We start from the raw sequence: 14,708 nt of genomic DNA, 5'->3' as shown, positions 1-14,708 counted from the left end.
CTTTTACAATTCGATTAGCTTATCCCATGCCATGCAAGACGCTATGTCTTGGAGAGGATGGGTTTTGAAGACCATGAAAGTTTCGAAACAAAGAAAATTCACCTACGGACCCATCATGGTCTGGATTTTGAAGTAAAGCTGTACAATTCTGAGAGCGTAACCCATTTTGGTTGCAAAAAATGGGAAGCCCTTTGCAAGATGTATGGTTTTTATGAGGATATGCTTGTCACCATGGATCTTGGTGATCCTGAAATCGAGCAAGACAATATGGACATTTGGGTCCTTGTTGATACGCCTCCAATTCTACCGCTATGTGAGTTTCTCAAACATAGTTATTAGCTAATTTATATTTTTTATTTGAAAATAGTTGATAGCTTATTTCCATTGACAGCTTATTTTCATTCTTCAAAGAATTTGCGGAAGATGGTAGACAGAACCTACTACACCGAAGGCTCCGAATTAACTTATCAAGAGAAAAATCATCTGATCGTGTTTTGTACTGATCTTTAGAATTACAATATCTATAATAAAACTCCTCAACATTATGGTCAATACGTGCCACTAGTGCACGTGTTCAACTACGGTAACTACTATGGAGATACCCTGGTAAGATTTTTTACTATTACAACATCCGTGCATCTTTTGCATACTTCTAAAACTAGTACATCATTTGCTAACTATGAAGTTATTACTATGTTTTTCAACAGATAATCCCAAAGGACTGTGTGCCTCATTTGATGTATCAGAAAGGTAGCCTTAATGTTTTGAACATACAACCAGGTCATCCTACGAATCTCAACTGTCAATACCGGATTTCTAAAAGAAGTGGAGACATGCTAATCAAAGAATGGAAAAAATGTATGGACAATCGTAAGGAGGTTCTTGGAAGCAAAAGGAAGCGAAGCGAACGAATTGGTGACAGGATAATCTCCATTCTCCATAATGGAGAGTCGGGGTCTATATTGTTTTATGCTATTTTACCTTAAAGAGGGTATTTAGGTCCTACCGAATACTGATGACCATGTGCTTAGAACAATTAAGTAGGGTTGGTTCGATGACTATTAGGATGATGATCGTATGCCTTGTTATATTAATAACGAGTAGAAGTTGTATGATGATGATTAGTAGGACTTATTATTATGATGATGCATGATGCGGGCATGAAGAGTTATTATATATCAGTGGGTGAAATGAATATGTATTGGATTGAAGTGAAGGCAACATGCATGTGGTGCATGTCGAAAGTAGTACTAATCCAAACTTGATCAAGTTAGGATTAGTATTACTTTCGACATGCACCACATGTTGCCTTCACTTTAATCTAAGCCATGTTTAGGCATATCAGTAGCGTTGGTAAACCAAGCACGGAGATAAGAGAGGATGCTTCTCTCTATTAGCTAGCTAACACACCCTAAATTACACCCTAAACCACCCCCTTTCAGAAAAAACAAAAACCTCAGCTCCTGCCAGCTGCTGACGCGTGGACGCCTATTTAGTCCTAGTTGGTGCCACCAACCAGGACCAAAGGCCCTCCTGCCTAGGCTCAACGCACCGGGCACGTGGAGGCCCATATGTCCCGATTCGTGTAAGAACCGGGACTAAAGGCCTAAGGCTTTAGTAACAACCCTTTAGTCCCAGTTCAAAAACCGGGACAAATGGGCCTTACGAACCGGGACAATAGGACCTTTTTCTCAGATGTGGGTGATGAAGAAAAAGAACTAACTTCTTATGCATGGTCAGGTCTCAAGACAAACCTAAACATCTGGAGAACTTGCTGGAGACCTGAATATGCTTGAAAGGACGCAAGCTAATCATGAAGAAATGAATTTTCATTTCTCACGTCCTCATACTACTTTACCTGTTCTATTACTTGATGAAATTGATCTGATGAATTTGATGTCATATTCTTCACTAATGAAGTATACGAGTTCGTAAGATGCACTAATTCATCTCCAAGATGATCAACCCAAAGCCACTAAGTGGGTCCTCGATAGTGGATGTACAAATCACATGACTGGTGACAGCAGCTTATTGATGGACATTGCTTTATCTCCATCGCATCTGAAGCATATCACCTACGCTGACAAACGCAAAAGCAAGGTATAGTGTGTAGGTAATATTGCAATCTCAAAGGATCGACACATGGAAAAAGTCATGCTTGTCGAGTCCTTAGGGTTCAACCTCATGTCTGTCTCAATGCTTTGTGATCTTGCTATGGGTGTTGTCTTTGGCAAGTATCATTGTGTTGTGATCATGCAAGCTGACAATTCCAAAGTCTCCAAAGGCTTTAGGAGAGGAGATTTGTATATTGTTGATTTCTCTACAGGACCACAACCTGCTACATGTCTACATGCAAAACCTTCAAAAGGCTGGCTATGGCATCGACGACTTAGTCATGCTGGCATGAGGAACTTGCACACGCTCGCGAAGAAGAAGCATGTCATTGGCATCAAGGGTGTCAAATTCCTCAAGGACCATTTGTGTGGAGCTTGTGAAGCTGGAAAGATGACCAACGCCAAGCATCCCTCAAAAACCATCCTGACTACCACTCGTCCATTTGAATTGCTTCACGTGGATCTCTTTGGCCCTAATCATTATGCCACATTCACAAATGTTGCATCTCTATATGGCTTTGTCATTGTTGATGATTATTCTCATTATACATGGGTGCATATCATCACTTACAAAACTGAAGTGCAGGAAGTCTTCAAACAATTTTCCTCGAGGGATTCAACCAACTTTTGTGTGAAGATCAAGCACATCAGAAGTGACAATGGAACCCAGTTCAAGAACACTGGTCTTGATGAATATCTTGATGAACTTGGTATTACTCATGAGTTATTTGCTCCTTATACTCCTCAGCAGAATGGCATCGTGGAGCGCAAGAACAGGACTCTTGTTGAGATGGCCCGCACTATGCTTGACGAGTACAATATGCCTCCTCGCTTCTGGCCTGAGGCAATTGATACTGCATGCCACATCATCAACAGGGTATATCTTCACAAATTCTTCAGAAAGACCTCATATGAACTCCTCACGGACAAGAAACCAATGTGAGTTATTTCAGAGTCTTCGGTGCTAAATGTTGGATTAGAGATCTGCATCACAATTCTAAATTTGCGCCGAAAGCACATGAAGGTTTTATGCTTGGTTATGGTAAGGACTCGCACACATACAGAGTCTTCAACACCTATCACCACAAGGTTGTTGAAACTATAGATGTCTGGTTCGATGAAACTAATGGCTCGCAAAGAGAGCACCTACCTCATGTGCTAGATGAAATACCACCTGAGGAATCCATTAAGTTCAAGGCTACTGTGGATGTTGTTCCTACCGAAGAATCTGCTCAAGAAGTCATTCCAGAATGTGAAGAACATCATGCTGGTGCACCTGAAGAAAATGGCTCTGAAGAAAATGCCGAGTAAATCCCTCATCGTCAACCAGCTCATCCTCGCGTTGCTAATGAAGTGCATATTTGTCTAACTTTTGTGGGCACTTTGCTTTTGTCTCTATGACAGAGCACACTAAGGTACATGAAGCATTTCTGGAGCCTTGAACTTAGTGGATTCAAGCTATGCAAGAGGAATTACATCAGTTCGAGCTCAACAACGTCTGGGAAATTGTCAAACGTCCAGACCCTCGCAAGCACAATATCATCGGCACAAAATGGATCTACCGCAACAAGCAAGATGAAAATGGCCTTGTTGTGAGGAATAAGGCACAACTTGTAGCTCAAGGCTACACACAGGTTGAAGGAATTGATTTCGATGAAACTTTTGCACCTGTTGCTAGACTTGAAGCTATTCGCATATTACTTGCTTATGCTAACCATCATAACATCATGTTATATCAAATGGATGTGAAAAAGTGCATTCCTCAATGGTAAGCTTGAGGAAGAAGTATATGTTGCTCAACCCCCAGGTTTTGAGGATCCAAAGCATCCTGACAAAGTCTTCAGACTCAATGAGGCCCTCTATGGCCTCAAGCAGGCCCTTCGGGCGTGGTATGATACTTTGAAGGAATTCCTCATGAAGAAAGGCTTCAAACCCGGTTCACTTGACCCAACTCTTTTCACCAAAGCTTATGATGATGAATTATTTGTGTGTCAAATATATCTTGATGATATCATCTTTGGCTGTACTGACCAACATTACAGTGGTGAATTTGCCTACATGATGAGTGAAGAATATCAAATGTCTATGATGGGAGAATTGAAATTCTTCTTAGGTCTTCAGATTCGTCAACAATAAAATGGCATCTTCATATCTCAGGAGAAATACCTCAAGGATGTGTTGAGGAAATTCGGCATGCAAGATTGCAAAGGCGTCAAAATCCCAATGCCCACAAATGGCTCTCTATGCATTGATGAAAATGGTATTGACTTCGATCAAAAGGTATACCGCTCCATGATTGGCTCCTTATTGTATTTATGTGCATCTAGGCCAGATATTATGCTTAGTGTTTGCATGTGTGCCTGTTTTCAAGCTATGCCGAAGGAATCACACTATAAGGTTGTGAAGCATATTCTTTGATATCTAGCTCACACTCCAACACTTGTATTATGGTATCCCAAGGGCTCGGCTTTTGATCTCGTTGGATATTCAGACTCTGACTATGCTGGTGATCGTGCGGACCGGAAGTCAACATCAGGCACATGCCATTTCCTCAGACCTTGGTCTATTGGTCTTCGAAGAAATGGAACCGCGTATCACTTTCTACTGCTGAAACTGAGTACATTGTTGCTGGATCGTGTTGTGCTCAATTTCTATGGATGAAGCAAACTCTCAAGGACTACGGCATCAATGTGAAGAATGTGCCACTCTATTATGACAATGAGAGTGCCATCAAGATTGCTATAACCCAGTTCAGCACTCGAAGACAAAGCACATTCAGATTCGTCATCATTTTCTTCATGATCACGTGTTGAAGGGCGACATCTCCATCGAGCACGTGAAGACTGAAGAACAGCTAGCCGATATCTTCACAAAGCCCTTGGATGAGAAGAGATTTAGCAAGTTGCGGTGTGAGCTAAATATCTTAGAATCTTCGAATGTCCTTTGAAAAGGACACACATCCTAACACTTATGCAAAATTGATGACTTAGATGTGCAACACACGAAGTAATGTTTTTCTTCAATCAATGAAGACTAACCCTCTAAGTGTGAAGAAATTAACGAAGAATTTGATTCTCAGAGCCCTATGACAATTGTACGCGACGTCTGAAATCATCATTCTTATATAGTGGGTCACGCCACCAACAAAAGTTGAAAATCTTCAATTTGAGTATTTCTTCTTTTTGAATTTCCTCAGTTGATTTATCAACTTTGCAATGTCCTCACTCTCTCCGTCGTTTTTCTTCATTGGATATATATATATATATGTGTGTGTGTGTGTGTGTGTGTGTGTGAGTTTATGTCCTCTACATCATTCACTTATAGTTATTTCTTCAAGTTGATCTTTCTGCTAAGTGAATGCGATCGGACCCTTCCCCCTCTATGCTATACTCAACCCAGTCTGTTCACAAATTCTTCATGTGCGTTCTATTTGAAACCCATTCAAAATCTTCACTGTGTCCTTGTCAGCTGAAGAATCTGTGAACGAAACTTTAAAATATTCTAATCTATTTTTTCGGTTGTTGCCGCCTAAACCGTTCCACATCCCAAGTGTCGGGGGAAATCGACACCTATGGGATCACTGGGATCCCTTCTACAGTTGGAGGGCGCGGGGTTGTGGAAAGAGTGCGTCTGACAGGAAGCACACGAATCGTTTACCCAGGTTCAGGCCGCGAGGATGCGTAAAACCCTAGTCCTGCTTTGGTGGATGTATTGAGAGTGTTCTTGTGTTCTTGAGCTAGCTACGGGGTGCAACTTTGCCCAAAAGATCTGAATCCTCCTCCTGGTCGCCTCGGGCCTTCTTTTATAAGAAAAAGGGGTTGCCACAGTGGCACATAGGAGGTGGAAAGATGTACAGTGGATGATTCTATCCTCTGGCACCGTTGGACAAACGATTTAATGCGCTTCCAACGTGCCCCTCTCACTTTATCGGGGACGGCAAGGAAGCACATCCCAGTTGTCGCTGCCACGCCTGGCTTCGACATGCTCTGAGCTGATGAGGCATCGTGGCACCACGTTGGCTGGCTGCTGGGCTGGCGCGGTGGTGGAGCCTTCAGGAAGACTTCCATGCCACCACGCAGGTGCTTGCTGGGTTGGTGTAGAGGCCGCTCATCGCCATGCAGGTGCCTGCCCAGCTGGTTGAGCTAGTATCTGCTTGGGGATGGAGGTGGAGCTTTGGCAGACGTGGGCCTGGCTGCGGACCTGCTGGTGTCCTCGGCAAGGATCTTGCCGGGCCCCGGGCAAGGGTCTTGCCGTGGCGTCGCGGTTGTCCCCGGCAAGGATCTCACCGGGGGTCGTCATCTTCTGTTCCTCATCTGATCTTGCGTGTTCATGATCTTGACAAAGATCTGCATGTCACCACGGAGGTGCCTCCCGAGCCTTGGTTCCAATGTAGTTGTTGGCGGTGTTTGGAACTCCTAGGCTCAAGGGCGGCTCGCTCTGCTGGTGTTGGGCAAGTTGCCCCAGCAAGGCTCTTGCCGGGGCCGCGGAGGTCGCCCCGCCAAGGGTCTTGCTCGGGGAGTCCACCTTGCCCCTTTGTTCTTTAGTGTTTCTGGCCTTTGCATTGCTTTGTTTGCCTTATGCTTCAGTTTCCCTCCGGCTTCCCTCCTCTGCCTTGTTAACTGTGACCGCGGGCGCGGCTCTGACTACCGTGCACAAGTAAAGGGGTGAAAATGAGATCCCCTACTTTTGTACACAGACAAGAGCCCTGGGGCCTGGGCCACACATACGCGCGCCACATTGTTGGGCTAGGCCCAGAACGGTGCACGGGCAGGTGGGGCGGATTTTACTGCAGTAACTTCCCATCCACTACGCTTCGCCATGACCTACGTTGAACACGCGACATGGAGGGGTGTGCGTGACGTGGAGGTCATGCGTGGGGTGCTTCCCGCACGCGTACGTCACATCGTGGTAAAGAGGCGGCTCACGCCTTCCCCATAAAAAGTGGGAGGCACAGAGGCGCGGCTCATTTGCTTGGGAGGACTCGGGTCATGGTCATTAAGGCGTCAGTGCCCCACGATCATGGGGTGGGGAACGACATCCTCACCCGTCCCTTTGATTCTGCTTGCTTGCCACGTGTCCCCCAAGCAGGTGGCAGGCGGTGGAGGCGGGAAACTGGGCCGTCGCTGATTGGGGCAGCGGGTCGGTCCCGATCCCCTACGCCCCCGATGGCCGGATTGGCCGAGTGGGGCGGCCGAGCCCTGACCCCGCTTCTTTATAAGGAAGGGGAGGGGGATGGCATCCCACATCCTTTCATCATCCGTCTCCATTCACTTCGGCTCCTTTCTTCCATCTGCCATGGCGAGAGGAGGCGCCGGCCCTTCAACGGTGGCGGCGAGGGTTGCTGCTCGATAGCGCGTCCCTCCTTCCCAAGAGCTCGTGGTGGCGGAGCCCGCCACGAGAGGAAGGGGGAGGGGACGAGGCCGAGGTCACCATGGCGCTCGGTGGGAGGGGGACGGGGCGGTGCACCGGCCTCGCCTCCACCAGCGATGCCTCTCCCGATGGAGGGCCACATCGGGGACCAGCCCCGCAAGTTTTTCATGAGGCTGCGCCGGCCACCATGTCGCCGCTTTCATCTCCCTACCCCATTTGCTCAGGAAATGGAGCTCAATCCACCCAGACCCTCAGGTTGCACATGAGGGGATGCGGGAACGGCGGCACGCGGGTCGACGTCGACTTCCCCGCTCCTCACTTTATGTACCTCCGTCGCGGATGGAAGACGTTCGCTCGTGTCCACAGCCTGACGGCGGGGCTTGTCCTGTACTTCAAGGTAATGGAGGGCGGCCTACTCTTCGTCAAGGTCTTTGGAGATCTTGGAACTCGCCTAAAGTGCTGCATGGAGAGCTCCTTCGATGATGAAGATTCCTCTTCAAGAGGGAGTGATGAGGAGGGTAGCGACCGCGACGACGAGAGCGTCGAGCGAGGTCACGTCGACCTCGTCTCCGACTGACCGCGTCGCCCCTCCCTATGTCGTGCGGCCTGTCGAGGGCCTTCCTCGTCAAGCTCTCCATCAGCGCGTCCCATCGCCTCCTTGGGAGGCTGGCGTAGGAGGGTTGGACAAGGCGAAGAAGGCGGGTGGCAGCCGTCAAGTCGGAATACGCGGGCACCGACGCCTTCGTCGCGTATTGCCGGTCTACTGCCTCATCTTCCAGCTCCCCTCCCGGCACCGGGATGTTCTCTTGGCGCCTTCTGCTCCTCGCACCTCGCCTAGGCATTCTTTTTACCCTCCTGCTATCTTGTTCCACCTTCTGAGGAGAGGGACAAGAAAGGGATTACGGGCATCTTATCTCTTTTTAGTTTGTAAGCCTGCGGGCATTTGTTAGATTTAAAATTTGTAATCCCCTTGCTCATGTTTTTCATCCCGTATGAACTATACCTGTATGGGACGTTTTTAATGAAAAGGGGTGCCTGCCGGATTCTTTGTGCGTGAGCGAGACTCATGCCAAGGAATGAATCCTTGTTATTTTCAAGATAAACACTAACGCCGGGCAATAGGCCTTGCCGTCCCCTTGCTTCAACCGACCATCCTCACGCTCTTGGCGGAGGCAGGGTGAAGTAGAGTTAGGCCCCTCGTTTATTTCCTCGTCGTCGCAGGTACGACCCGGTTCCGACCCAGGGACTTGGGTACAGGGAAAAAGGGGGAGCACGATGGTCAAGGGGAAAACGAGGTTTCATACGCCTCAATCTTCATACGGAAATGCACAATAGAGGATGAAAGACTTATCTGAATCTGCAGCCCTCGGCAGCCTTGGCTTGCTGTGGTTGGATGCTTGTATCTTCAGCCCCCGGCAACCTTGGCTTGCCGAGGCTGGAGCGCCAGCTTGTTCTCTTTCTTCCAAACAGCTCAGCAGAAACGTCCAAGTACCTTGCGAACCAAAGAGGATGGAAAGGAACAGAGGAACGCACACTCAACCTCTATGCTAGGGGTTAGTCGCTGGTAAGCACTATCAACCCTAACCGAGGGAGAGACTTAACCTAGCATTCATGCTAAAACTTAGGGCGCCAGCGCTTCATTTATTTATGCTCAGGGTCTGCGCCTGGATTTGTACAGAGGGTTACATGCCTTGCCGGCAAGGCTTTGTACAAAAGGTGGTTTGCCGAGGGGCCAAGCAACCGTGCCTTATGGGTAAAACTTGCAAAGATGTTCAATGTTCCAGGAGTTACTCACTAGACCAACATCTTCGGTCTCCAGGCGGACTGCGCCGGGCCTGGTGACTCGTATTACCCGATAAGGGACTTCCCACTTTGGCGTCAACTTGTTGGAATTCTTGGCCGATTGAACATGTCGAAGAACAAGGTCGCCTTCCTCAAAGCTTCGGGCATGAACCCTATGGCTATGGTAGCGGCGCAAGGCTTGCTGGTAGCGTGCGGCTCTAACAGCCGCCCGAAGATCTTCCTCAAGGAACGTTGCGTCATCTTGCTGCAATTGCTCTTGCTCAAGCTTGTCATAAGCAAGCACTTGAGGTGACCCGTATGTGAGTTCCATGGGGAGAACTTCTTCTGCCCTGTATACCAGGGCAAAGGGTGTCTGGCCGGTGGCTCGATTTGGCGTCGTTCTGATCGACCAAAGAACCGCCGGCAACTCATCAATCCAGCGCCTTCCGCTCTTGTGCATCTTGTCAAAAGTCTTTGTTCTCAGGCCTCACAGTACTTCAGCATTTGCCCTCTCCGCTTCGCCGTTGCTCCGTGGGTGTGCCACAGAAGCAAAACAGACCTTGCTGTTGAGGTCTTGGATGTACTACATGAAGGTGTGTCTTGTGAACTGTGTGCCGTTGTCGGTGATAACCCTGTTGGGCACACCAAAACGGCAGACTAGCCCCTTGAAGAACTTGACGGCTGACTGTGATGTCACCTTTCTCACTGCCTCCACCTCCGGCCACTTTGTGAACTTGTCGATTGCAACGTACAAGTACTCAAAGCCTCTGACAGCGCGGGGGAAAGGGCCCAGTATGTCGAGCCCCCAGACCAAGAATGGCCAGGAGAGAGGAATTGTTTGAAGGGCTTGAGCTGGTTAATGAAGCTTCTTCGAGTGGAACTGACACGCTTCAAACTTGGTTACTAGTGTCGTTGCTTCCTAGAGGGCAGTGGGCCAGAAGAAACCTTGCTGGAACGCCTTGTCGGCAAGGGCCCTCGACCCTATGTGGGAGCCACATATGCCTCCGTGTATCTACAAAAGGTGTTTATTCTTCAATCTTCACACTCTGAACACCTCATACAAACATATGTTCTTGATTTGTTTCTCTAAGCCACATTTTTCTTCATGATTCCTCAACTGTGTGGATTTTCAATCTATGCAACTCCGGAACCTAAGTCAAAGAACGTTAGTGAAATTCCTCAAGACACATCTGGTCAAATTCCTCAAACTTGCTCTTATTTGCAAAAACTTCTCAGAACGCATATGACCTCTCGAAATTCTTCGCACCTATACTCTATTCACAGGTACTCATGTCCGCTGCTGAATCACTAGGTTCTCATCAACTTAACTCATTTGTAGAGTTCCTCGAAGAAAGACTGCATACCTCTTCGGAAAACTCAATAGTTCAAAATCCTCAGCTGAAGAAAATGGCAGATGGCAAGAAACCTCAGAAGGGAGGAAAGAAACTAGAAGCCAACACTGCGTTTGAGATTCCTGATGACATCTATGAAGGATACATTACTCCTCGTCATGAAACGAAGAATGAGCGCAAAGTGCGCATTCAGAAGATAGAGAGGAGATGGGCCAGAGAATGGAGGGAGTACCGATATGTGACTCCCAAGTATATGAAGAAATTCGCTATACACCCTCCGTGCCCAAGACCTCCACTGGCACCAGGCCAAGTTGCTGATCCCTCTAGCATCAGAAGAGGTGAGGAATTTCCTGCTGAATGGGCAAAGCATCAAGCTAAACTAGCCAAAATGGCAAAAGAGGCAGTGAAGAAATTCAATGAAGACTCTACTACTGTTGTTGCCACTGCTGAGGCCTCTACTAGCAAGCCCAAGAAGGCTATGCCTAAGAAGCCCACACATAATCCAAGTGCTTATTCTTCAATGCCCTCACGTCCAAGCTCCTCAGCTATGCCCTCATGGCCCAGTTCTGCTAAGCCCTCACGGCCAATTCCTCAAGCTCCAAAACCCTCAGCTCCTCTGCCAAAGTCCTCGGCACCTGTGCATATCGCCTCGTGTCAAAGGACCACAGGAAAATCAATTGCCTCAGGAGCCTTAGCAAGTTCTTCAGCTCCTCTGCATTCCTCAACAGGCCCCACATTGCTGAAGACTAAGGCCACTGCTGGATGAAGCACTAGAACAAGTCCTCAAAAGAAGCAGGTCACCTTCCAAGTACCGTCCTCTGATGACGAAGCTGATGATGATGAATTTGCCGAAATCATCAGAGACAGGCAAGAAAGGGCCGCTAGAGCCAAAGGCACAAATGTGCCATTGATGTTGGATCCAAAGCTGATCCTTGACTTCATTGATCTCTGCCACAAGGACCCCAACACACATGTGCCTGACTTCAAGCTCACTCCTGGCCAAAGTCACATGCTGATCGCCTTCATTGGCAAAGAAAAATGGAAGTTTGAGAAGGCCAGGCAACTGAAGAAAGCTCAATACAAAAAGGAGCGCTTTCTGAAGAAAAACATTGTCAATATGATGAATTCAAACTGAGACCCAGTGATGAATTCAACGTCTATCGCACTGACTGACTTGGAGCCAAAGTTAGATTTGTGAAGTTGGTTGAGAAATTTACTTCAAAAGCTGAATCTCCTCAGGCTAAAGCATCTGCTCAGCCCACTGAAGAACATGCCAGCACCGCCGATGAAAATCAGGCTGCTGAAGAAACTGAGAGTACCAAGGATGATGACTGCATTCCAGCCACTGATGACATTGCCAGGGCAACCACTAATGTTGCGCCTGAAGAACAAGCCAGGCCAGCTGAGGCATCAACCGCTGAGCCTGAAGAATCTGAACCAACCAGGCAAACTGAAACAGTTGTGCCTGAGGAAACTGAACCTATTTCCTCTGCTCCTCCTGCACCAACACCAAGTATAGTTCTTCCTTCTGCATCAGAAGCAAAGAAAACCAGAGTTGCGGAGCGAGCAACAATGAAGAAGAGGAAAGCATCTGCTTCATCAAATTCTTCAGCACCGAAGAACATGAACTGCTACCTCTTGAGCACTGCGTTGGTTTTCCCTTGAAGAGGAAAGGGTGATGCAGTAAAGCAGCATAAGCATTTCCCTCAGTTTTTGAGAACCAAGGTATCAATCCAGTAGGAGACCATGTGCGAGTCACCTCGTACCTACACAAACAAATAAGAACCTCGCAACCAACGCGATAAAGGGGTTGTCAATCCCTTCATGACCACTTGCAAGAGTGAGATCTGATAGAGATGATAATAATAAGATAAATATTTTCGGTATTTTTATAATATAGATTGAAAGTAAAGATTGCAGAATAAAATAGATTGGAAACTTGTATGATGGAAAATAGACCCGGGGGCCATAGGTTTCACTAGTAGCTTCTCTCAAGATAGCATAAGTATTACGGTGGGTGAACAAATTACTGTCGAGCAATTGATAGAAAAGCGAATAATTATGAGAATATCTAGGTATGATCATGTATATAGGCATCACGTCCGTGACAAGTAGACCGACTCCTACCTGCATCTAGTACTATTACTCCACACGTCGACCGTTATCCAGCATGCGTCTAGAGTATTAAGTTCATAAGAACAGAGTAACGCCTTAAGCAAGATGACATGATGTAGATGGATAAACTTATGCAATATGATATAAACCCCATCTTTTTATCCTCGATGGCAACAATACAATACGTGTCATTTCCCTTTCTGTCACTGGGATCGAGCGCCGCAAGATTGAACCCAAAGATAAGCACTTCTCCCATTGCAAGAATGATCAATCTAGTAGGGCAAACCAAAATGATAATTTGAAGAGACTTGCAAAGATAAACCAATCATACATAAAAGAATTCAGAGAAGATTCAAATATTGTTCATAGATAAACTTGAACATAAACCCACAATTCATCGGATCTCGACAAACACACCGCAAAAGAAGATTACACCAAATAGATCTCCAAGAGAATCGAGGAGAACTTTGTATTGAGATCCAAAGAAAGAGAAGAAGCCATCTAGCTACGAGCTATGGACCCGAAGGTCTGAGGTAAACTACTCACATATCATCGGAGGGTCCATGGAGTTGATGTAAAGGCCCTCCGTGATCAATGCCCCCTCCAGCGGAGCTCCGGAAAAGGCCCCAAGATGGGATCTCTTGGGTACAGAAGGTTGCGGCGGTGGAAACAGGGTTTCGTGGTGCTCCTGGATATTTTCGGGGCATGTCAATATATATAGGAGGCAGAAGTAGGTCGGTGGAGCAACGAGGGGCCCACAAGGGTGGAGGGCGCGCCTAGGGGGGAGGCACGCCCCCTGCCCCGTGGCCTCCTTGATTGTTTCTTGATGTCCACTCCAAGTCCCGTGGATCACGTTTGTTCCAAAAATCACGCCCCCGAAGGTTTCATTCCGTTTGGACTCCGTTTGATATTCCTTTTCCATGAAACACTGAAATAGGCAAAAAAAATAGCAATTTGGGATGGGCCTTCGGTTAATAGGTTAGTCCCAAAAATAATATAAAAGTGTAAAATAAAGCCCATTAACATCCAAAACAGATACTATAATAGCATGGAACAATCAAAAATTATAGATACGTTGGAGACGTATCAAGCACCCCCAAGCTTAATTCCTGCTTGTCCTCGAGTAGGTAAATGATAAAAACAGAATTTTTGATGTGGAATGCTTCCTAACATATTCCTCAATGTAATTTTTCTTTATTGTGGCATGAATATTCAGATCCGAAAGATTCAAGATAAAAGTTTAATATTGACATAAAAATAATAATACTTCAAGCATACTAACTAAGCAATCATGTCTTCTCAAAATAACATGGCCAAAGCAAGTTCATCCCTACAAAATCATATAGTTTGGTCATGCTCCATTTTCGTCACACAAGAATGCTCTGATCATGCACAACCCCGATGACAAGCCAAGCAATTGTTTAACACTTTAGTAATCTCAAACTTTTTTCAACTTTCACGCAATACATGAGTGTGAGCCATGGATATAGCACTATGGGTGGAATAAAATATAATGAAGGGGGTTATGTGGAGAAGACAAAAAAGGATAAAGTCTCACATTGACGCGGCTAATCAATGGGCTAGGGAGATGCTCATCAATTCATGTCAATGCAAGGAGTAGGGACTGCCATGCAACGGATGCACTAGAGCTATAAATGTATGAAAGCTCAACAAAAGAAACTAAGTGGGTGTGCATCCAACTTGCTTGCTCACGAAGACCTAGGGCACTTGAGGAGGCCCATTGTTGGAATATAGAAGCCAAGTTCTATAATTAAAAATTCCCACTAGTATATGAAAATGACAAAACAAGAGACTCTCTATTATAAAGATCATGGTGCTACTTTGAAGTACAAGTGTGGAAAAAGGATAGTAGCATTGCCCCTTTTTATTTATTTATATTTTTGGGGCCTTCTTTTTTGGCCTTTTTGGGAAAATGCTCTATTAATGATGATCATCACACTTCTATTTATTTACA

Source organism: Triticum dicoccoides, chromosome 1A (genome assembly GCF_002162155.2).
Source record: "Triticum dicoccoides isolate Atlit2015 ecotype Zavitan chromosome 1A, WEW_v2.0, whole genome shotgun sequence".
Taxonomy (NCBI): Eukaryota; Viridiplantae; Streptophyta; class Magnoliopsida; order Poales; family Poaceae; genus Triticum; species Triticum dicoccoides.
This window is presented reverse-complemented; position numbering follows the sequence as displayed.